This window comes from Artemia franciscana, chromosome 19, assembly GCF_032884065.1.
Source record: "Artemia franciscana chromosome 19, ASM3288406v1, whole genome shotgun sequence".
Taxonomy (NCBI): domain Eukaryota; kingdom Metazoa; phylum Arthropoda; class Branchiopoda; order Anostraca; family Artemiidae; genus Artemia; species Artemia franciscana.
In genome coordinates, this window is record NC_088881.1 from 29,445,652 (window position 1) to 29,468,665 (window position 23,014).

The 23,014-nt window shown below is 33.1% G+C and overlaps 1 protein-coding gene and 2 long non-coding RNA genes across 3 annotated transcripts in view; all 3 read right to left on the reverse strand.

Moving 5' to 3' along the window:
- The window catches only part of LOC136039533 (WD repeat domain phosphoinositide-interacting protein 3-like), a 475,762-nt gene that overhangs the window by 61,971 nt on the left and 390,777 nt on the right, over nt 1-23,014 (reverse strand). The window lies entirely within an intron of this gene.
- LOC136039051 (uncharacterized) lies at nt 16,970-17,766 on the reverse strand. The gene is made up of 2 exons (XR_010620364.1): nt 17,671-17,766; nt 16,970-17,557 (listed from the first exon to the last, which is right to left on the reverse strand). It is a non-coding gene; the product is annotated as an uncharacterized LOC136039051 (long non-coding RNA).
- Nucleotides 20,010-22,123, reverse strand: LOC136039528 (uncharacterized). The gene is made up of 2 exons (XR_010620473.1): nt 21,577-22,123; nt 20,010-20,735 (listed from the first exon to the last, which is right to left on the reverse strand). It is a non-coding gene; the product is annotated as an uncharacterized LOC136039528 (long non-coding RNA).

The window sequence follows — 23,014 nt, forward strand, 5'->3', positions numbered from 1 at the left end:
ACTCATTGTTTCTGTCCTCAACCTACCCTGTTAAAAAATTCGACATAAGTTTTACAATATGTAAATTGGGCCATGGTGAAATACACAAACAAGCGAAAAATACAGCAACAAAACATAGACTGAAAAGACACTAAAACTAATGATTTAAGAAAATCATCATGATACCTCATACCTACCTGGGCGAACTTTCCAATATTATTTATATTTAAGTAACACCTACTTCTCAAAATTTCCAAAATCCAATCCCTCCCTCCGACCTCAATACCAAATATTTCCAAGTGCAACTCCCTACAATCCCCTAAAAAATGATGCAAAGACTCATCCATCTCTCCACACATACGTCAACTGTAAGGAACATTCCTCAGTCTATTTCTCCCTAAATATTTCCTACGTTCTCCAAAAGGCACAAAATTCCCCCTTACATACATTACTCATTTCAAATCTTCTGGAGCGAATCCATTTTTAGGTATATTTCTTCACCCCAATGCTCCTTGACCTCTACATATATCCCAAGGGACGGCAAGGTGGCCTTCTCAGCATGCCAAACCTGAGCTTCTTGAGATTCTAGCCTAGTAGCAACTAACCTTGATACAGTCCCTACCATCTCTTCCATCCCCTTTCCCTCATTCCAGCAATTACCTAGCCCTGCATGGTCTAATATATTCTTAACCTGATTTGGTCACCAATCCTTCCTCATATCTTGAAGCATCATCAAAAATGCTTGTTCAACTTGCCTATTATCTTCTATTGATGACACCCTTTTCCAATATTTAGCCATACTAGTTAGCCTACTCTGTCTCATACACTTTATCCCTATATCCCGTCTAAGCACTAACCCATTAAACTTACTATCAAGGTCTAACATACGCTTAAAAAACCTCAACTGCATTCTTTCTAAATTTAACCCCTTATTAAACCCCCAAAGCTCTACCCCGTAATGTAAAGCCAATCTAACCCTAGCATAAAAATATACTTTAGCGATCCTACATCCCTAATTTCCTTAATACTACCTTTACTTAACATTCCTAGTAGTCTATTTTCCTTACTTTCTACCATCTTGAGATGTTTCATCCATTTCCCATCTGACAAAAGCCTACAACCTAAGTACTGAAATTCATATACATGGTCTAATGTCCTACTTTCGTATGTAAACTAACACTGCAAATCTATCCATTCTCCACTTTTCCTAAAAACCATTACCACCGACTTCTTTACATTTAATACTAGTTTATTATTCCTAAAATAAGAAGAGACTACATCTAGCAGTTGTTGTAAATGTTCTTTACTTTCTGCTACTAATGCTGTATCATCCATAAAAAGTAATGTCATAACACTTGCACTTGAAAGCTTAATTATTACACCTCTGCCTATCAACGCCTTTGCCTATCAAATAATTTTCAAAATCATTAATATACAATGAAAACACCATTGAGGAAATTGTACATCCCTGCTTAACACCAAGTCTACTCCTAATAACCCTAGAAAAATTCTTGCCTACCCATACAACAATCTTAACTATATTACACATAGATTCAAGGTTCTTTTATTATAACCAATATATAACCTGCCCTCTTTTCTCCTAACTTGTTTCCTAATCTTCCCAAATAAAGCAAAAATCTAATCTATAGGGCTATAGCCTTTTCTGAACCCTGTCTGCAAATCTGACAAAATTCTATTTTGGTCTATAAAATGATCTACCCTACCACATAATATCTTCACAAAAACCTGACTAAGCACATTACTTAGGCTTATGCCTCTATATTTCCCATGGTCTAATCAATCCCCCTTTTAAATAACAGCACTAGAATAGACGTAGCCCAAGACAAGGGTCATTCTGCACTATTCAATATACCAGAAAACATTCCTGCTATAACAGGCAGTAGCCATACCCGTCCCCACTTCCAAAGTACGGTTGGTATTTCATCTATAACTGGAGCAGACCCACCGCTCATTCCTTTCAACAACTTCACTTACCTGGATGGGAGCAACCAAATCGTAATCACATTCTTTCATTGGCCTATCAACTACATCATGTACTGCAGATATCAGATCTACATTCAATCCTTGGTCCCCAATCACATCATTTTCTCTCTCCTCTAAATATGCAAGCCAAGAAAATACTGCTGGCATACCATCACAAAACTCTATTTCTCCTATAGAGTTTTTAACTATACACCAAAAGGTCCTAATTTCCTTTTCTCTATGATCTTTTTCAGTTGCTCTTCTGTCCTATATTTCGTTTTTTCTTAATCTTCAACATTTTCTTATACTTATTCCAAATCAACTTGTAATCCATATAAAATCTAATATTTTCCCTACTGCCTATGGTATCCCTCACTTTCTGTAGTACCCCTAAAACTTCCTGGCGATTTCTTTCACAATCATCATCAAAATATCCATTCTTAAGTCTGCGGTCTAACTTTGAACCTACCTTATATACAACATCATTAACTAATGCTAATGACTGCTCTATTTTTCCATCACCTCGTAAAACCAAACATTTCTGTAATTCTGGCTGAACTTCTTCACTTGTCATCATACTCTGAAAATTTTTCTCTTTCTCTCCTGTTACTTTTAGTGTCTTTCTAATCACAAGATCCTCAGTTTGCCTGCGTATTTTCTTCCTATCACTATTAGCTGCTAGTTTCTTAGAACTAACCCACTCAAAAGCAGCCTTAACAGGCAAGTGATCCAAACCTACAACTGCCATCACCTCAAAATCCGCACATAGACACCAAAGAGGATCACCCACCAAAATATAATCAATCACACTTGGAGAGGCCCTTATTTTCTATTTTAATTTTAAATAATTGCAAATTCAACAAAACATCAGCGAATTCACCATGTCAAGGTTGCAAAGTCATATAAAGTAAACCTATGGTCAATTTTTTGGTAATGATGATGTCAGGATTAATCTTATCAATATGGTATTTTGCTTTCTTTTAATGTAAATTACATTAATATTACCTTAGTATTTATTTTTAATAATTAAATAATATAATTTCTACTCAATTATAGTTTATTTTTATAATGTTAATAAGTTATTTATTTTTATTTATTAATTTCAATGTTTTCTTTCATTATCCATTATATTAATATTACTTTATTGTATATTTTCAAGAATTAAATAATGTGATTACAATTACAATCTAATTATAATTTAATTTTATAATCTCAATAACTTAATTATTTTTATCTATTAATCTAAAAAGTTTTATTTTAGTGTAAATTATATTAATGTTACTTTTTTATCTAGTTTTAATAATTAAACAATTTAATTTTTTTTTACTGTTTGCATTTATAGTAGTACCCCCATAGGCACTTTAACAACCCAGATAGGGGGTAAACTATTAAAGCTACTAGCCCCTTAAGACGTTATCAGGTGCCCCTGGGTCTGACGCAATACCGTGCATGTATTGTATACCTGCTTGTTATGTAATTGGAGTAACAATTACCATTGCTGTGAATTAGATTGCAAAAGGTAACAATAAAAGATAACAATCTTCAGGACTTAACTGTACCTCCTGAATTACTATATGTTAGTGATAAGAGTTTCAGTTTATTTAGGGAACCCTTAAATTGGTTGGGCAGGATAAAAACAACCCCATGTAGTTTTATTTTTGAGATTTCTCAATAATCCTTGGGGCTACACCATTGTGGTTCCATTTAATTTTCAAACATCACAAGAAGAATCTTTGACAAGTTAGTCAATTTATGGTGTCATTCCAGAAAGGAAGTAAGTGGGTTTTGGGAAGTTTTTTACCCCTTGACCACTTCATAACAAAAAAAGAAAACCGTCAGGGTCAAACAGCTTGATAAATAGTTGTTAGAGGGTCTAAATGTCTTGATGAGGAATTCATGGAGCTCCTTGAAACTGACAAAGACTGATGAGATGAAGATGAAAGGTGCAAGCTTTTGGATGCAAGTCTTGGAACAGGAAACATAATTTTAATCCAACATGGGTCAACTTTATCTTTATTATTTATTTTATTTATTATTTATTTTATTTCTAACCCGTCATACAATACAAAGTAAACAGAGACGGAGTATACAGACAAAACGACAAAAAAAGGAATATGAGAAAAAAAAAAAAAACATCACAACAATGGAATAATTTATAAAGAACATTTGATGAAGCACTGAACCGCTTTTGCATACATACAACTTTAAATATCACTGTACAGGAATACATACATACATACATGCATATTTAATTCCCATCAAAAAAAAAAAAAAAAAAAAAAAAAAAAAAAAAAAAAAAAAAAAAAAAAAAAAAAAAAAAACTCACTACAAAAGAATACACAACACACAAGAAAAATAAAGAACACATGAGTATCTAACTACAAAAAATAAAAAAACCTATTGCCTCAAAATAATTGCCCAAGGATGAGTAACAATATTAGATTATTGTTGTTAATTGTATTATTATAATTTTGTGTATATTTGTTGACTTATTTTCGTGTGTATGTGACAATTATTATTGTTAATTGTATATATTATTAATTTTGTGAATGTTAATTTTGACTTGTCGACGAATTTTTGTGTGTGTATGACAATAAAAACTAATAATCGGCTCTGTCCGTCGAATGTTTTTTAAATAAAATGAATTTGAATTTGAATTAGTTATATCTGGCGATCTGGGCTAATATTGCTTCATTAGGGTTGATGATCCCATACCGACTTGTCACAATATGGTTACTTGTCCATGGTGGAAGCCGTAAGAGATACTTTGCATATTTATAATATGTAGACCGCAATTTTTTCTTATCTTCCTTTTGGAAAATCCTCCAAAAGGGACTTAGATACAGATAATGAGGTAGTGCCATTGCATTATATAGATGGGCCAAAATCCGCCGATCAAACTGACGCTTATAAACTACAACACGGCTATATGCTAAAGAGATCCGCTTCTGCAGATGACTCTGCAAAAGATGACGTGTTTCAAGCATAGACCGACCAATAGGGATCCCAAATAAACTATGTGTTCGGCAAGCCAAACAGTAGCACCACCCAGCCTAACATCAACAGCAGACCCTTGCTTAGCATTAAATAACAACACATCAGATTTTTTTTCGTTAAACTGAAGGCCTATTTTTCCATATTCTACTTGAAGCTGGATAAAATTCTCCTCTAAACCGTGAAGGAGGCGGCTCAAATTAAGTACATCGTCTGCATAGCTTATTAACAATAGATCAATTCCTCTCAGAATGTATGTCAGATTTGACTTAGATTGTGGTTTAACAATGCTGTTATTAAATGCGGTAGGTGATGTCAATGCACCCTGCCTTACACCTTTTTCAATGGGGAGTACCGGATTATTTGTCAGGTTTGGTGTTATTGGTAGCTTAAGCCTAGCTTTTAAATTTTTATACATATCATATAAAGGGTTTAACATACTTGGATCAACACCTACTAGGCCCATATCTAAAATAATCTGCTCATGAATTAGTGAATCAAAGGCCCTTCTGACATCATGTGCAGCGAGAGCTATGCTCTCACCACTTTTCTCAGCATCTATCAAAGCCAAAACAAGAGCAGAAAGAGCGTGACCACTACCAAGACTAGGCTGAAAACCGAATTGATGGTCTGGGACTTTGGAATCTACATTGTATTCAAGAAGCCTAAATGGGACACAGGTTTGTAAAATTTATGATGCTCTTTCCTTTGGAAATGGGAATAAGAAAAACTAGGTTTATAATACCAGAAAGTAGACCTTGGCCAATTTGAACATAGTAGAACATGTTTCTAAGAACCTTGAAAATCATTATATATAGATTTCTAAAGCATTACAAGTAGTTCCTCTTGTGCAGTACTTCTGTAAAGTTCTTCTCTTGTGTTTGTTTTCAAACCATGGATATAGATTTTGTAGAATACATAAATAGTTTATAGTAAAGACCCTTTTCTTCTGTCTCCTGCCATGTGAATCCTTAGCTTTGAAAAATTTGGCAACATGCTTACCAGTACATACATGACAATATTAGATGATATCAATGTAAACCCAGTCATCAACAGAAAGGTTTACAAAGGATACAACAAAAATCTCAATTTCCAGGTTAAATATTAGTTCAACACTTAGGCTGTTATTTGTTTATAAGCTCAACATAGCCTACCAGGCTTATTTGGTTTTTATATACTGCCACCACTTACTTTTCTGGGTACTTGTCTGTTACAGCAACCCCACTAAAGAAGTGAAGTTAGGTTACTCAAATTAAATACACTATCATATGATGAATATAAGACTTAGAAACAAATTTGGGTTATGTCTTTGCAAACTAGGAGAGAGGGGGGTAAAGTATAGAGGTTCTGCCTGCAAATGTGTTAGGTGTGTTCATTCTGCATAATATGAAGTAAGAATTATTTTACAACTTCACACTGTATAAATACTGTACCCCCCCCCCCTAATGTGTAAATATATAGCCCAAATTATGTATTTCCCATCTATTCTGTCACTTGTCTTGTCTCATGCTATGCCAAAAAAACTCATTCTACAGTGCATCAATGGATGAAGAACTTGAGTGGGGTTGCTAAACAAATAAGTACCCTTTTCTGTTTTAAGTATTGTAACATGCCAAAAATGAACATGAACTGAAAGAACAAACATGCTTGTAAAAATCAATTCTAGCATCACTATCTTCTAAAAATGTTGATGCTACTTCCAGACACTTAACTATACAACCATCACAAAGAGAAATGATTTATGTTCAACAAATTTTGACTCATAAATGGCAACTAACCATGCTGTTGTTTTGTAAATGTTCTTCTGTTTATATGAAATATTTTAGAGTTATAAAATCCAGCACATTTGTGAGTCAGCAGCATAGTTTCAATTCACAAAAATTCAGTGCTTTTGTTAGATGACAGCAAAAAAAAACAACAAAAAAAACAAAAAAAACACTTAATTCAAACATTAGGACAACAATACAGTTGTCAAGGCTATTGATTTTGTATTATGATAAATATATCTTCAAAGTATATTACTTCTGAACAATTTATTTATCGCTAATGGTATGTTTTAACAACTTTCCAATTCCTTTACTAGTGTTGATAACTTTTTTGTGTGGCTACAAAAATAAGAAACCTTTGGGACCTCTTTAAGGACTCAAGGTGCAATTAGCCTCAGAAGCAATTATTGAATTATAAAAGAATTATAAAACCTTGAAAAAAGAATTGAATGAAACATTCACTTTCATCCTAGGTAAATTGTGTTGTAAGCTTTAGAGTTCCCTCAAACAGTAGGTTCACTAAATTTGTAGCCAAGTTATAGCAAGGTCTCTAAATTTACAGACTGCTTTAATGGCATAGTGATGCCAAAACTATACATAGCCCATTATGGTAAAATTCTAGTTTAGCTACTATTTGCTATATAGGAAGGGGGTTAGGTTAGGGAAATAAAACTTTCAGTATGAATACAGGGCCAAATATTTTCTTGGAATGGTATTACTAAGCATCCATGTTAACCCTCTTCTGATTTCTAGGTTTAAGAAATTTGCCTACTCAACAGATCCTTGAAATTTTGACATAACAACATTTTACCTTAATTTTCATTTTCTTTTTCTCTGGTTTTAGTTCTGAATATGTAATTCAGAATGTAGTAGTTACTAGAATATGTAGTAGTTACTGAATATGTAGTTACTAGAGTAGAATTTTAAGCCATATCAATGGTTTTTTCTCCTAAATTTAGGAAATGTATTTGCAGTTATTCAAAGCCTCATAAATTGGGATTGAGCAAAGTTGTGAAGCTGAAAACAGTTTTCTTGCACTTTGTTAAAGTAGAGGATCTGTTTTGTAAGGTTTCAATGTCATACAGCAAAAATGTTATAGACTTTCAAGATCACTATCCTCTAGAGGGAGAAGGTCTTGAGGTAAGTATTGGAAAATACCTTCCCAGGACATAGGCTACTTTAATCTGTAAACCAATCCCTGAAATTTCATTTTCCAAATGTACCCTCTTTCCCAGATAGTGAACAATAACTAAACTAGGACTTTACTGCTTATTTTGTCCATAATGGGCAATCTACTCTAATGTTATGAATGATATAAGCCTTAGTACTAAAGGTATTGGTCAATGTTGATATTACCTGAATGATTGTTTTGGGTCATGAAACTATTGTATGCATTTTGACTTTTTGAACATCTTTTCTCTCTTGTAAAACTACCGCAAACTCACCATTATGGAGTTATTCCAACCAAAATATTCTTGTATTTACACATATAGAATTGCAATCATTTCTGTTTTCATTGATTGGATATTTGAAATTGCAAATCTGTAATAGTTTAGAAACAAATTTGGGATATATATTTGCACATTATGGGTGTGGGTTGGGGGTAAAGCATAGCATATATTAAGTACATAAACTAACCATTGCTGTATTTAATAAATGCTATGCCTCCCTCCCCCCTAATGTGCAAATATATAATAACTCCATAATGGTGAGTTCACAGTAGTTTTGCAAGAGAGAAAAGATGTTAAAAAAGTCAAAATGCATCTATTAACAATAGTTTGATGACCCAAAACAATTGTTCAGGTAATACCAACATTGACCAGGGTACTAAGCCTACTCTTGGGGTTAACTCAACATATGCCAATTTAAGTACCTATAGGGAAGGAAACATGTTGATGAAACGATTCTTACTCCATAATATGCAGAATAATTGTAAACATATTTTTTATGTAGCCCCACTATACTTTACAAGTAGGCCTAATAAGTAAAAAAAGTGAATGGGTGGCAGAATGCATTGGAAAGATATAATTTGGGCTATATATTTGCACATTAATGGGGAAGAGGGTAAAACATAGCAAGGCTGCATACAAAATGTGTAAGCTACAATTATTCTGCCTATTTTTTTAACATTTATTTTTTTTAACATGTTTCCTTCTTTTTAAGTACTTAACCAAGTATATACTGTTTACTCTAATTAGCATAACTATTAGTAGACCTAATGTTTAATAGTAGCCTAGATATTCTCATGAGTCATTTTTGTCTATTCCATTTTCTAATTAGGTTATTTCCATCTTACTACATCTACCCTATTCTACCTGGAGTAGTGATATCTTACAAAAATCAACTAATTCTCTGCTATATACATAGGTGATATTGATAGGCAAGAGGCTGTGGTAAAAGTATAAAGGAATATATGCGCATTTGTCTCTAGAGTAGCCTGTGTCTAGGCTACCTAGTAACAAAATTTCAAATTTGGCATAGATTCCACATCCATCCCTGGACATCACACAGCCAATGGGTACAACCAAAAGACAGTAGAATTTCATAAGAGCGCATTGTTAGCCTAATCTAAATACTAAAACCTTTCAACAAAAAATTTACTGAGTACATAACCGGAATAGAAAAAAATCATAATTGGCTTACTCATATAGAGATGATCAAAGATGAGATAGATGACACTATTCTTGAAAGAGTCTCGCGGGCGTAGTTGTAGTCAGTGAGTAGTCGCTTAGGGATGCTGGGGAGTTTCATTTATGAACTGTAGGGATTTGATAAAAGATTGTTTTATGTGGTCAAATGAAACACATTTAAGATCTTTCGGTAGTGTTTGGAGTAGGTGTAACATTAGTTTAATTATAATATAATTCCAAATATAATATTTTGAATTAAAATCAACTTGGTGGACTGCTATGAAAAAGTTAGGAGCCTGGGATAATAGGAGCAAAAAGCCAAGACAAGTAGTCTTAGTGAGAGGCAAAGTTAACATAAGCATTTTTCAGAATTGTACAGAAATGATCTCATTTCATTTGTTTATAGATACTCTTATATTCATTTATAATAGGGTAGAACTAAAATAGATAGGCGTAGAATAAGGGAAAATCAAATCGTCTACCAGTATATAAAGCCGAAAAACAGAAAGCCTAGTTATGGTATTTATTCAGAAACAAGTTTGCTTTGAAATAAATAACTCAAATTAGTAATATTCTAGCCTCTATTCTTTTTTGTACCTATAAGGCTAATTTAACTTAGGACAATGAAATCCTTCCATGCGTGATTATTTCCAAAATTAAGTTAAAAGTTTTGTATTTTCAAATTTTCAATCGCAAGAATCAGAACTCGACTTAAATCTACCAATATAACTTCCTGTGCTCATTTTTCTTAACGAAACCTCTTCTTCTTCTTCTTCTCAGGAGCATCTGATAAGTTGATTGTTCCTCAGTCTTGAATGCTTCCTTTTTCTCTTTCAAAGTCTACTCAAGAGTTCTTATTATTTCTTTGTTCGACGACATTTCAGCGATTGGTGGCTGTTTTTGCTGTTCTCCTTTTGCAAACTTGTGCCGTTCTTCTTCACCATTTTTCTCAGCTCTTTCTCTTGGTCCAGATAGTTTTGACAGGTCTTCCACGCTGACTTGGCAAGATTTATCAAATCTTCAGTAACACAAGCTTTCTGAGCACTCGCACCAACTCGACACAACCGGTCAGCAGCAAAAATCTTGAAATTCAAAGTGCGCTCATTCATGGATGCTCTCTGCTCACTGAGGATCCTCCCAGACAGGGAAAAATGGCGCTCAACACTGGCCGAGCCATGATAAATAATCAACATATTCTTCACCATGATAGCAAGGTTTGGATACTTCCCATCACACACGGGAACTCAGTGATCTAAACTAGCCTAAACTCGACTAGCAGCTAATCAGTTTTTACTGGGATGGGTAGTTTTCAGGCGACATGCAACAAATTCTGAATAGAATTTGATTCCAAAAACTGGCTTGGATGCAAGAAAAACTAGCTTTTCAGGAACAACAAAGATTTTCCGTTCAAAGCTTGCTTTAAAGTGTACTTTGCAGCCGACACGTAGTGCTTTTGTAAACTAAGCAAAAACACACGTTTTGAAGGCTCGTCAGTAGCTCTGAGACAAGTCTGAACTTCGTCACTTAGAGAGGCAGCAACTGTCAATAGAGAAAGCATATTTTTGTCATATTCCCACAGTTTTGGACTCACGTCTTCTTACAGTTTCTGAGCTGCTTCGACTTCTAATATATGACCAGCAAGCGTCCGAACAAGAAGCTCCAGTTCAGTAAAAATTTCATGAACCGACGTATCTTCACGCAGGAAATTCAAAGTAAACAGAGAGAAAAAACTAGAACTGTCAACAATGAACTGAAACTCTGCTTTCAAAGTGGACTGCTTCAGCAGTTTTGCAATCCTTTTATATGCGTTCAACCTCATCAAACTAGCATTTTTCTTCGGAATGAAGACGAAAGTAAAGTTTTCTTCGGAATGAAGACACTCGACAAAAGCTGGCCACTGCACAATAATCCTAGCAGCAACAAAACCAATCGATAGCCATGGGTTGGTACATGTTTGACAAAGTTCGACCTGGGAACGCCAGTGTTCTGCTGGTTTTTTGAAGTCTTCCATCCGCGCATGCCACCACGAAAAAGGTAATACACCTTCACAATTAGATCCGAGCAAGTCTCCCCAACCTCTTCTAGGCTTTTGCGAAAGGCGTTGTGTACAATGTGGATTCTCATGGGCCAATGTCTAAAAGTTTGTGACCATTTGTTACCTTATAATTTTCACTGTCCATCAGTCTGGACAGTTTTTTATTCACATTTGGGCCATCACTATTCAAAATAAGCTGCTTAAAAAGGGAAAAACTATTACCATCAATTTCGTTCACAATTTCTGATTTTAGGTCCTCTGCAGTGGCATGACCAAAGAAACAAGTCTTCAGATGCCTCTCTAAAAAGATTCATCTTTTTAGACCAGAAACGGATTCTAATATGCAACTTCGTTTTGCTTTCGCTGTCGGTAATTTCATCAAATTCTTTCACATAATAACTATTACCAATTTCCTCCGATGTAATCTTCTGAAAATGTGGTCCAAGCGCTTTGTTCAACAGGTACGTAAAATTGGTTCGTCCGTGGAGAAATTATTAAGAACAGGGTCCTTGAACATTTTCTTGAAGACTTCTGCTATTCTGTCTGCCGAATTACTGGAGTAGTCGGATTAAATCATCTTTAGAGTCCATATAATTTCAGCTATCACTGTTTGCTCATTTACTGAGAAAGTGTAATTTCCAGTTTGAATACCTTCCAGGGCGCAGCTGACGGCTGAAGTCAAGGGAAATTGATTGGGTTTCAGCTTGGTCTGGAAGTTTTTTTTATTTTCTCCAGGCCGAGAATGCTGCTGCAGAGAGTAACAACCTTTTTGACAAGCAAGTGATGAACTGCAAATGATACAGTAGAACAAGTGCACATCTCCTGGGACTGCTCTGCACCACTCTTTATTCTGGTGCCCTGTTTCGTCTTTCTCCTCAAGCCAATCATTTAAAAATTTTCACTCTCCCATTTAAATTCAGTTATAAGCAATTATAGTCAAGCCGGAAAAAAGAAGAGATGTTAAGAGCAATTATGTCAAGAGGTAATTACCCCTCAACTTTCTAAAATCCGAGGCTGGCCCACGTATCTGACAAAATAATTAACTCTCCTGAAAGCTAAGATAAAAAAAACATATCTAGCATAATACTGACAAAATAATCAACCCCTTAGAATTCAAGGCTAGCTAGGACCATGCATCTACCATAACACTGACAAAATAATTAAATCTCCCGAAAGATAGAATAAAAGAAATCCTAAGATGACTCCGGAGGCAAAGGGTGTCAATCCTTTTCGCTACTTATAGTCTCTTTCATTCAGACAGTAACGCTGTAGCCGTGAAACAAGATTATGGTTACGAGAATACATGTTGGAAATACTTACATGAAACCAATACCGAAATACCATACCTTGCGTACTGGCTTCCATTACTTAGAGATAAGATATTCAACTCATATGGAAGAATGTTGATCAGGAAAAAACCTTAAGGGACCTGAGCACTGATTTTGGAACCAATAGGGACCAAAGCAAGATTTAGGGACTTCCAAAGACTTTGTGGCAGCCCTGAACTATTAAGTCCACTATAAATGTGGATTATGCAAGTTCCATCTGTATCTTGATCGTAGAAATAGCTGAAGTTTTTACATATAGGATCGGTGAAGTTGTAACTTTGCCGGGTTGCAGCGCTAGCTAGCAACCTACTAAGAGAGGATATGTTAAAGAACTATTAAGTTCACTGTATATACGGATTATGTAAGTTTCATCTGTATCATGGTCGAAGAGATAGTTGAAGTTCTTACATATAGTATCGGTGAAGTTATAACTTTTCCTTAAGAAATTATCATAGGTGAAAATTTCCCATACCGAAAGTCAAACCTGGGCCAACTGGGTGAGAGCCAGCTATCATAACCACTAGACCATATAGGATTTTTTTTAAATCCACAGCACCACGGATGCTTTAAACAACCTATTATTAAAATAGTTTATGTCATACTTTATAATAAAGAACGAACGCTAGCTCATAGTAACTGATATATCGATTGATAGTTGTAGCCTTACCTTTAGCAGTAGTATTATGATTGATTAACTTTTCTTGGTATCCGGGTTGCAGCGGTAGCTAGCAACTTAGTAAGAGACAATCACGCCTCATAGTAAAAATGAAATAGATCATAACACTTAAAACTGGAATCAGATCTAAAAACAAAATAAACCATTAGAGCCACCTTGTCCGAAACCACTATATAGGAAACTTATAGTCTCTTGGCTTGAACAACAACGGAAATCTGTTGACTTGAAAATTATAATAAATTGCGAATCTTAGTTCATAGTAATTGAAATATTCAGTTATAGTAGTAGCTTTAGCCTTAGAGTCAGCATCATCATCGGTTAAAAATTTCTTGGGCATGGTGCAATTTTATAATACAGAACAAAATCTAGGCTGTACTAACTGAAAGGTATAAAGAGGAACTTAAGGGATTGATGAATCTGGACTGCAGTGGCAGCTAGCAACCTTGTAAGAGACGGTCCTTTCCTATAGTAAAAAATAAAACAACCCATAACACCTAAGACAAGACTCAGAACCAAAAGTTCCAATTTAAGTTCATTTATAATGTCTAAAGGGTCGGTTGATAAAAAAAAAACACGATAGATGTGATTAGAAACCTGCATTAAAGAACGGATTATTGACCATAGTAACTGACGTATCGTGGTTCCCGCTAAACCTAGTAAGAGGATAAGGGATCGATACTGTTCATTATAAATGGTGATTATGTGAGTTCCACCAGCATCACAGCTGTAGAAATAGACGAAACATAGTAAAGAACAGACAATGGAATACAGTAACTAGAAGTTAATTTATTGCATCTATCAAAAAGGTTCTTTTCATGGTTGCAGCTGCAGCTGCAACCTAGTAAAGGGTGAACTGGAGCTAAAAGTAACCAGAAATTGAAATCGTGTTTTGAATTTTTGCAGTTTTACAATAAGGATCAATACAGTTTATTACGAATGGGACCTAAGCTATTTTCATCGGATATAGCTAAAACCTAGTAAAGAACAAACCATAGCAAATAGTAACTAAAAGTAAAAATAACTAAAACATCTTTTGAATGCAAGTTACCTGCCTGACTTTGAGGTTAGTCACTTACTATTCCAAGTAAGAAAAAGCTATATGCTTCTTCTCGTTTGTAGTTTTCTTTGGAAATCCGGATGGAAACGGGAGCTAGCAACCTAGTAACAGAAGATCTCGTCCCATGCTAAGAAATATAATAACCCATAACTCCTTAAAATAGTTTCAGATCTAACACAAAGTACACTACTATAACCGTTTTGTTCAAAACTCCTATATAGGAAATGAGAGACGCTTAAACTTGAACGACAAAGAATTAATGTTGACTTACAAACACGAAAATTTGCTTGAATTACGATATCCTGCATCGAGAGGCATTGGAAAATCAAAGAGAGCTGTTTGAATCAAAGCTGTTTGAAAATCAAAGAGAGCCGAGAGTCTCATCTCTAAGTTATAATAAAGAGCAAACTTTAGCCTATACTAACTGATATTTTTAATACACTACATTAAAGATAGATAAACTTTATTATGAATGGTTACTATTTGATTTTTATTACATAAAGGATCGATATAGTTCATTATAAATGGGGACTGATTAGTTTCATGAGACATCTTTTTACATAAAGGATGAGAAAAGTTGCTTATGGCGGGATGGAACCCACGACCTTCAGATTAACATTCCAACACACTATCCAGTGCATTACGAATGCTTTCAAGGATACGATTTTAAAATAGCTTATGTTGTACTTAAAATGATTGTATTAAAAGACGATTATTAGAAAAATCCAGGCTGACACAGTAGCTAGCAATCCAGGTTGCAGCGGTAGATAGCAATCCGAGTTGCAGCGCTAACTAGCAACCGAGTAGGAAACAATCATGTCCCTTAATAACTAGAGTCAGGAGCTAATATAGCACTTGTAACGAGGCCGGACGAGCCAAGAGCCAAGAATTCGTATGGCATGAGCTTTAACAAAATTCTAAGAATCAATAGATTGATTTAAAAGTGAAATCAGAGGCTTAATGCCGGTCAGGATTTCAAATTAGAGCTCTGAGTCACGGGTCCTTCTAAATATCAAAATTCAAGAAGATCCGATCACCCACTCGTAAGTTATAAATACTTCATTTTTTCTATTTTTAAGCTATAATCATCGACTGGGCTGTACCTGAATGCCAGGCGATAACTTTCAGGTTGCTCTGATTCCTCGCACGTTTTTTTTTCTTACTTTCTCTATCAGCAACAAGCCTGATTTCTTGCTGTTCTTGTGATTCCTCGGCACGCCTTCTTTTTTCACTTTCTCTTTTAGCAGCAAGTCTGCTTTCGCGTTGCTCTGGTAGTTCCTCGGCACGCTTTCTGTTCCTTCTTTCTCTATCAGCCTCAAGCCTGTTTCCTTGCTGTTCTTTTGATTCCTCAGCACGCTTTCTGTTCTTTCTTTCTCTATCAGCGTCAAGCCTGTTTCCTTGCTGTTCTTTTGATTCCTCGGCACGCTTTCTTTTCTGACTTTCTCTATCAGTAGCAAGTTTTTTGGCATAGACTCTTTGAGCATCTTCATCGGCTTTTGCCATTGTAAGTTCATCAGTCATTTTAAACTTAAACATTAATAGACTTCTACGTGATCATATATGTCTTAAATATCTTTAATGACGTCACCGTCATAGCAAAAATGACGACAACTAACTTCACGACGTCAACCGACACAGAAACATGACGTCACCTGACAGAAAGACACACAGACAGACAACTTATTTTTATATATATACTAGCTGTTGGGGTGGCGCTTTGCGCCACCCCAACACCTAGTTGGTGGGGGCGCTTCGCGCCCCCCCCAAGCCCCCCCCGCTTGCGTAAGTCGTTACGCGCCATATTAGTTACGCGCCATTGTAGTTGTGTCCCTATGTCCCACCTGTGAATATATATATATATATATATATATATATATATATATATGTTTTTAACTACGTAAAACTTGCGAATATACAACATTCTTTGCTGTCCCATTGTCTGTGCCTATAAATAGAATGTCAGGTTTAACGACTCTTGAACATGCAACATATAATGGTCCATGGGAAAACAATCCGTATTCAGATCTATACTCATGATTCTAATGATTGCCCTTGAGCTTTGTTGATGGTGATTGCTAATCGACGATTCCCTGTGTCGCCATCGTCATTTATATATCCCCCTGAGCCCCCCGGCGTCCCTGTTGTAGTTGTGTCCCTGTGTCCCGGTCGTCATGTCCCGGTGTCCCAGTCGTCATTTGTGTCCTGGTCTGTATATACATTCGTTTTTGAATAGGTCTTTTTTAGGTTTTAGTTTTTTACCATTTTTTAGTTTTTTTTTTCTTTTTTTAGTTTTGTTTTTCTCCTTTATTTTTCATTTTTTTTTTCCTTTTTCATTATTTTTTTCTTTTTTAGTTTTTTTTTAGCTTTTAGCTTTTTTAGTTTTTTATTAGTTTTTAGTTTTTTTTTCTTTTTAGTTTTTTTTTGTAGTTTTTTACCTTTTTTTTAGTTTTTAATTTTTTTTACCTATGTCCTGGTCGTCATTTATACTCCCTGTGTCCCGGTCGTCATATGTGTCCCGGTGTTTTGTTGATGGTGATTGCTAATCGAACATTCCTTGTGTCCCGGTCGTCATTTATATTCCCTATGTGCCGGTGTCCCGGTCGTCATTTGTGTCCCAATGTCCCGGTCTGTAATTTCGTCAGTCGAAAACATGACGTCAGTCGACACAGAAACATGACGTCACCTGACAGATCCACAGACAAACAACTTATTTTTATATATATAGAAGAAGATATATATATAAATATATATATATATTTTCTTTTTAGTTTTTTTGTAGTTTTTACCTTTTTTAGTTTTTTTCTTCTTTTGTATTAATGCTAAAGCCAAGGTTCAAACCTGGAGCCTCTCGGACCTAGAACCTGAAACATAACGCTTTACCAACTCAGCTACTTCGGCTTGAATACATTCGTTTTGAGCAGCTTCCTCGGGTGTTGCCATTGTAGGTTCTTCAGTCATTTTACAATTAGAAATTTCTCTTTCAACGGTCTTCTTACAATTAAAAATTTGTATTTGAACGATATTCTTAAATACCTGTGTCCTGGTCGTCATTTATATTCCCTGTGTCCCGGTCGTAATTTGTGTCCCGGTATCCCAGTCTGTAATTTCTCTTTGAGTGTCCCGGTCGTTATTTATATTCCCTCTGTCCCGGTCGTCATTTGTGTCCCGGTCTGTAATTTCTCTTTGAGTGTTTTTTCTTTTTAGTATTTTTTAGTTTTTTACATTTTTTCTTTTTTCAGTTTTCTTTTTCTTCTTTATTTTTCAGCTTCACTATGAAATACATATCGCCGAACCTTTGTTTTTTTAACTAAAATCTGGTAGGAAATGATGACCTTATCCAAGTCAAAATCCTAAACCCAATCATCATCGCTATCATTTTCAGTTTTGATATGTTTGGACTCTCGCTGTCAAGGTGGATCTTCATCTAACTGCGCGGTTTTGCGTTCTTTAGCCTCAAGCCTGTTTCCTTGCTGTTCTTTTGATTCCTCGGCACGCTTTCTTTTCTGACTTTCTCTATCAGCACCAAGTTTTTTGGCACAGACTCTTTGAGCATCTTCATCGGCTTTTGCCATTGTAAGTTCATCAGTCATTTTAAACTTAAACATTAATAGATTTCTACGTGAACATATATGTCTTAAATATCTTTAATGACGTCACCGTCATAGCAAAAATGACGACAACTAACTTCATGACGCCAGACGACACAGAAACCTGACGTCACCTGATCCACAGACAGACAGACACACAGACAGACAGACAACTTATTTATATATATATATATATATATATATATATATATATATATATATATATATATATATATATATATATATATATATATACTAGCAGTTGGGGTGGCGCTTCGCGCCACCCCAACACCTAGTTGGTGGGGGCACTTCGCGCCCCCCCCAAGCCCCCCCGCGCGCGTAAGTCGTTACGCGCCATATTAGTTACGCGCTATTGTAGTTGTGTCCCTATGTCCTATATATATATATATATATATATATATATATATATATATATATATATATATATATATATATATGTATATATATATATATATATATATGTATATATATATATATATATATATATATATATATATATATATATATATATATATATATATATATATATATATATATATATATATATATATATATATATATATATATATATATATATATATATATATATATATATATATATATATATATATATATAAACCTGACGTCACCTGATCCACAGACAGACAGACACACAGACAGACAGACAACTTATTTATATATATATATATATATATATATATATATATATATATATATATATATACTAGCAGTTGGGGTGGCGCTTCGCGCCACCCCAACACCTAGTTGGTGGGGGCGCTTCGCGCCCCCCCCCCAAGCCCCCCCCCCCGCGTGCGTAAGTCGTTACGCGCCATATAGTTACGCGCTATTGTAGTTGTGTCCCTATGTCCCACCTGTGAATATATATATATATATATATATATATATATATATATATATATATATATATATATATATATATATATATATATATATATATATATATATATATATATATATATATATATACTAGCTGTTGGGGTGGCGTTTCGCGCCACCCCAACACCTTATTGGTGGGGGCGCTTCGCGCCCCCAAGCCCCCCCGCGCGCGTAAGTCGTTACGCGCCATATTAGTTACGCGCCATTGTAGTTGTGTCCCTATGTCCCACCTGTGAATATATATATATATATATATATATATATATATATATATATATATATATATATATAAATATATATATATATATATATATATATATATATATATATATACTAGCTGTTGGGGTGGCGCTTCGCGCCACCCCAACACCTAGTTGGTGGGGGCGCTTCGCGCCCCCCCCCCCCCCAAGCCCCCCTGCGCGCGTAAGTCGTTACGCGCCATAATAGTTACGCGCCATTGTAGTTGTGTCCCTATGTCTCACCTGTGAATATAGATAGATAGATATATATATATATATATATATATATATATATATATATATATATATATATATATATATATATAATATATATATATATATATATATATATATATATATATATATATATATATATATATATATATATATATATATATATATATATATATATATATATATATATATATATATATATATATATATATATATATATATATATGGTTTTAACTACGTAAAACTTGCGAATATACAACATTCTTTGCTGTCCCATTGTCTTTGCATATAAATAGATTGTCAGGTTTACCGACTCTTGAACATGCAACATATAATGGTCCATGGGAAAACAATCTGTATTCAGATCTATACCTCATGATTCTAATGATTGCCCTTGAGCTTTGTTGATGGTGATTGCTAATCGACCATTCCCTGTCCCGGTGTCCCGGTCGTCATTTACATCCCCCTGTTTCCCCCCGGTGTCCCCGTTGTAGTTGTGTCCCTGTGTCCCAGTCGTCATTTATATTCCCTGTGTCCCGGTCGTCATTTGTATCCCGGTGTCCCCGGTCTGTATATACATTCGTTTTTTAGTTTTGTTTTTCTCCTTTATTTTTTTCCTTTTTTTTCTTTTTTAGCTTATTTAGATTTTTAGATTTTTTAGTTTTTTTATTAGTTTTTAGTTTTTTTTCTTTTTAGTTTTTTTGTCCCGGTCGTCATTTATATCCCCCTGTTTCCCCCGGTGTCCCCGTTGTAGTTGTGTCCCTGTGTCCCGGTCGTCATTTATATTCCCTGTGTCCCGGTCGTCATTTGTATCCCGGTGTACCGGTCTGTATATACATTCGTTTTTTTAGTTTTGTTTTTCTCCTTTATTTTTTTCCTTTTTTTCTTTTTTAGTTTATTTAGATTTTTAGATTTTTTAGTTTTTTTATTAGTTTTTAGTTTTTTTTTCTTTTTAGTTTTTTTTGTAGTTTTTACCTTCTTTTTAGTTTTGTTAATTTTTTTTTTACTTATGTCCTGGTCGTCATTTATACTCCCTGTGTCCCGGTGCTTTGTTGATTGCTAATCGAACATTCCTTTTGTCCTGGTCGCTTTCTCTTTGAGTGTCGTCATTTATTTTTTTCTTTTTTAGTTCTTTTAGTTTTTACCTTTTTTTGTTTTATTTAGTTTTTTAGATGAAATTTTTTTTTAGTTTTTTCCTTTTTTTCTTTTTAGTTTTTTATTGGTTTTTTACCTTTATGTTAGCTTATTTTTCAGTTTTTTCCTTTTTTTTAGTTTTTTTTTTTATTTTTTATTTTTTTTAGTTTTTTACCTTTTTTTAGTTTTTTTAGTTTTTTAGCTTTTTTACTTTTTTTATTAGTTTTTAGTTTTTTTGTAGTTTTTGCCTTTTTTTAGTTTTTTCAGTTTTTTTTTAGTTTTTTATTGGTTTTTACCTTTATTTTAGCTTATTTTTCAGTTTTTTCCTTTTTTTTAGTTTTTTTTTAGTTTTTAGTTTTTTTAGTTTTTTACCTTTTTTTAGTTTTTTTTAGTTTTTTTAGTTTTTTAGCTTTTTTTATTTTTTTTTATTAGTTTTTTAGTTTTTTTTGTAGTTTTTGCCTTTTTTTTAGTTTTTTTAGTTTTTTAGCTTTTTTATTAGTTTTTAGTTTTTTTTGTAGTTTTGCCTTTTTTTAGTTTTTTTAGTTTTTTAGCTTTTTTATTTTTTTTATTAGTTTTTAGTTTTTTTTGTAGTTTTTGCCTTTTTTTAGTTTTTTCAGTTTTGACGTCACCTGATCCAGTTTTTTCAGGTGAGGTCACCTGATCCACGATCCACAGATCCACAGACAACTTATTTTTATATATATAGATAGTTTTTTTTACTTATGTCCTGGTCGTCATTTATACTCCCTGTGTCCCGGTGCTTTGTTGATTGCTAATCGAACATTCCTTTTGTCCTGGTCGCTTTCTCTTTGAGTGTCGTCATTTATTTTTTTCTTTTTTAGTTCTTTTAGTTTTTACCTTTTTTAGTTTTTTTTGGTTTTTTAGATGAAAATTTTTTTTAGTTTTTTCATTTTTTTTCTTTTTAGTTTTTTATTGGTTTTTACCTTTATTTTAGCTTATTTTTCAGTTTTTTCCTTTTTTTAGTTTTTTTATTTTTTATTTTTTTAGTTTTTTACCTTTTTTTAGTTTTTTTAGTTTTTTTAGTTTTTTAGCTTTTTTACTTTTTTTATTAGTTTTTAGTTTTTTTTTGTAGTTTTTGCCTTTTTTTAGTTTTTTCAGTTTTTTTTAGTTTTTTATTGGTTTTTACCTTTATTTAGCTTATTTTTCAGTTTTTTCCTTTTTTTTTAGTTTTTTTTAGTTTTTAGTTTTTTTAGTTTTTTACCTTTTTTAGTTTTTTTAGTTTTTTTAGTTTTTTAGCTTTTTTATTTTTTTTATTAGTTTTTAGTTTTTTTTGTAGTTTTTGCCTTTTTTTAGTTTTTTTAGTTTTTTAGCTTTTTTATTAGTTTTTAGTTTTTTTTTGTAGTTTTTGCCTTTTTTTAGTTTTTTTAGTTTTTTAGCTTTTTTATTTTTTTTATTAGTTTTTAGTTTTTTTTGTAGTTTTTGCCTTTTTTTAGTTTTTTCAGTTTTGACGTCACCTGATCCAGTTTTTTCAGGTGACGTCACCTGATCCATCCACAGACAGACAGACAACTTATTTTTATATATATAGAAGATATATATATATATATATATATTTATATATATATATATATATATATATATATATATATATATATATATTATATATATATATATATATATATATATATATATATCTTCTATATATATAAAAATAAGTTGTCTGTCTGTCTGTGGATGGATCAGGTGACGTCACCTGAAAAAACTGGATCAGGTGACGTCAAAACTGAAAAAACTAAAAAAGGCAAAAACTACAAAAAAAAACTAAAAACTAATAAAAAAAATAAAAAAGCTAAAAAACTAAAAAACTAAAAAAAGGCAAAAACTACAAAAAAAACTAAAAACTAATAAAAAAGCTAAAAAACTAAAAAAAACTAAAAAAAGGCAAAAACTACAAAAAAAACTAAAAACTAATAAAAAAAATAAAAAAGGTAAAAAACTAAAAAAACTAAAAAAACTAAAAAAAAGGTAAAAAACGAAAAAAACTAAAAACTAAAAAAAAAAGGAAAAAACTGAAAAATAAGCTAAAATAAAGGTAAAAAACCAATAAAAACTAAAAAAAAAACTGAAAAAACTAAAAAAAGGCAAAAACTACAAAAAAAACTAAAAACTAATAAAAAAAGTAAAAAAGCTAAAAAACTAAAAAAACTAAAAAAACTAAAAAAAGGTAAAAAACTAAAAAAAATAAAAAATAAAAAAAAATAAAAAAAAGGAAAAAACTGAAAAATAAGCTAAAATAAAGGTAAAAACCAATAAAAAACTAAAAAGAAAAAAAGGAAAAAACTAAAAAATTTTCATCTAAAAAACTAAAAAAAACTAAAAAAGGTAAAAACTAAAAGAACTAAAAAGAAAAAAATAAATGACGAAACTCAAAGAGAAAGCGACCAGGACAAAAGGAATGTTCGATTAGCAATCAACAAAGCACCGGGACACAGG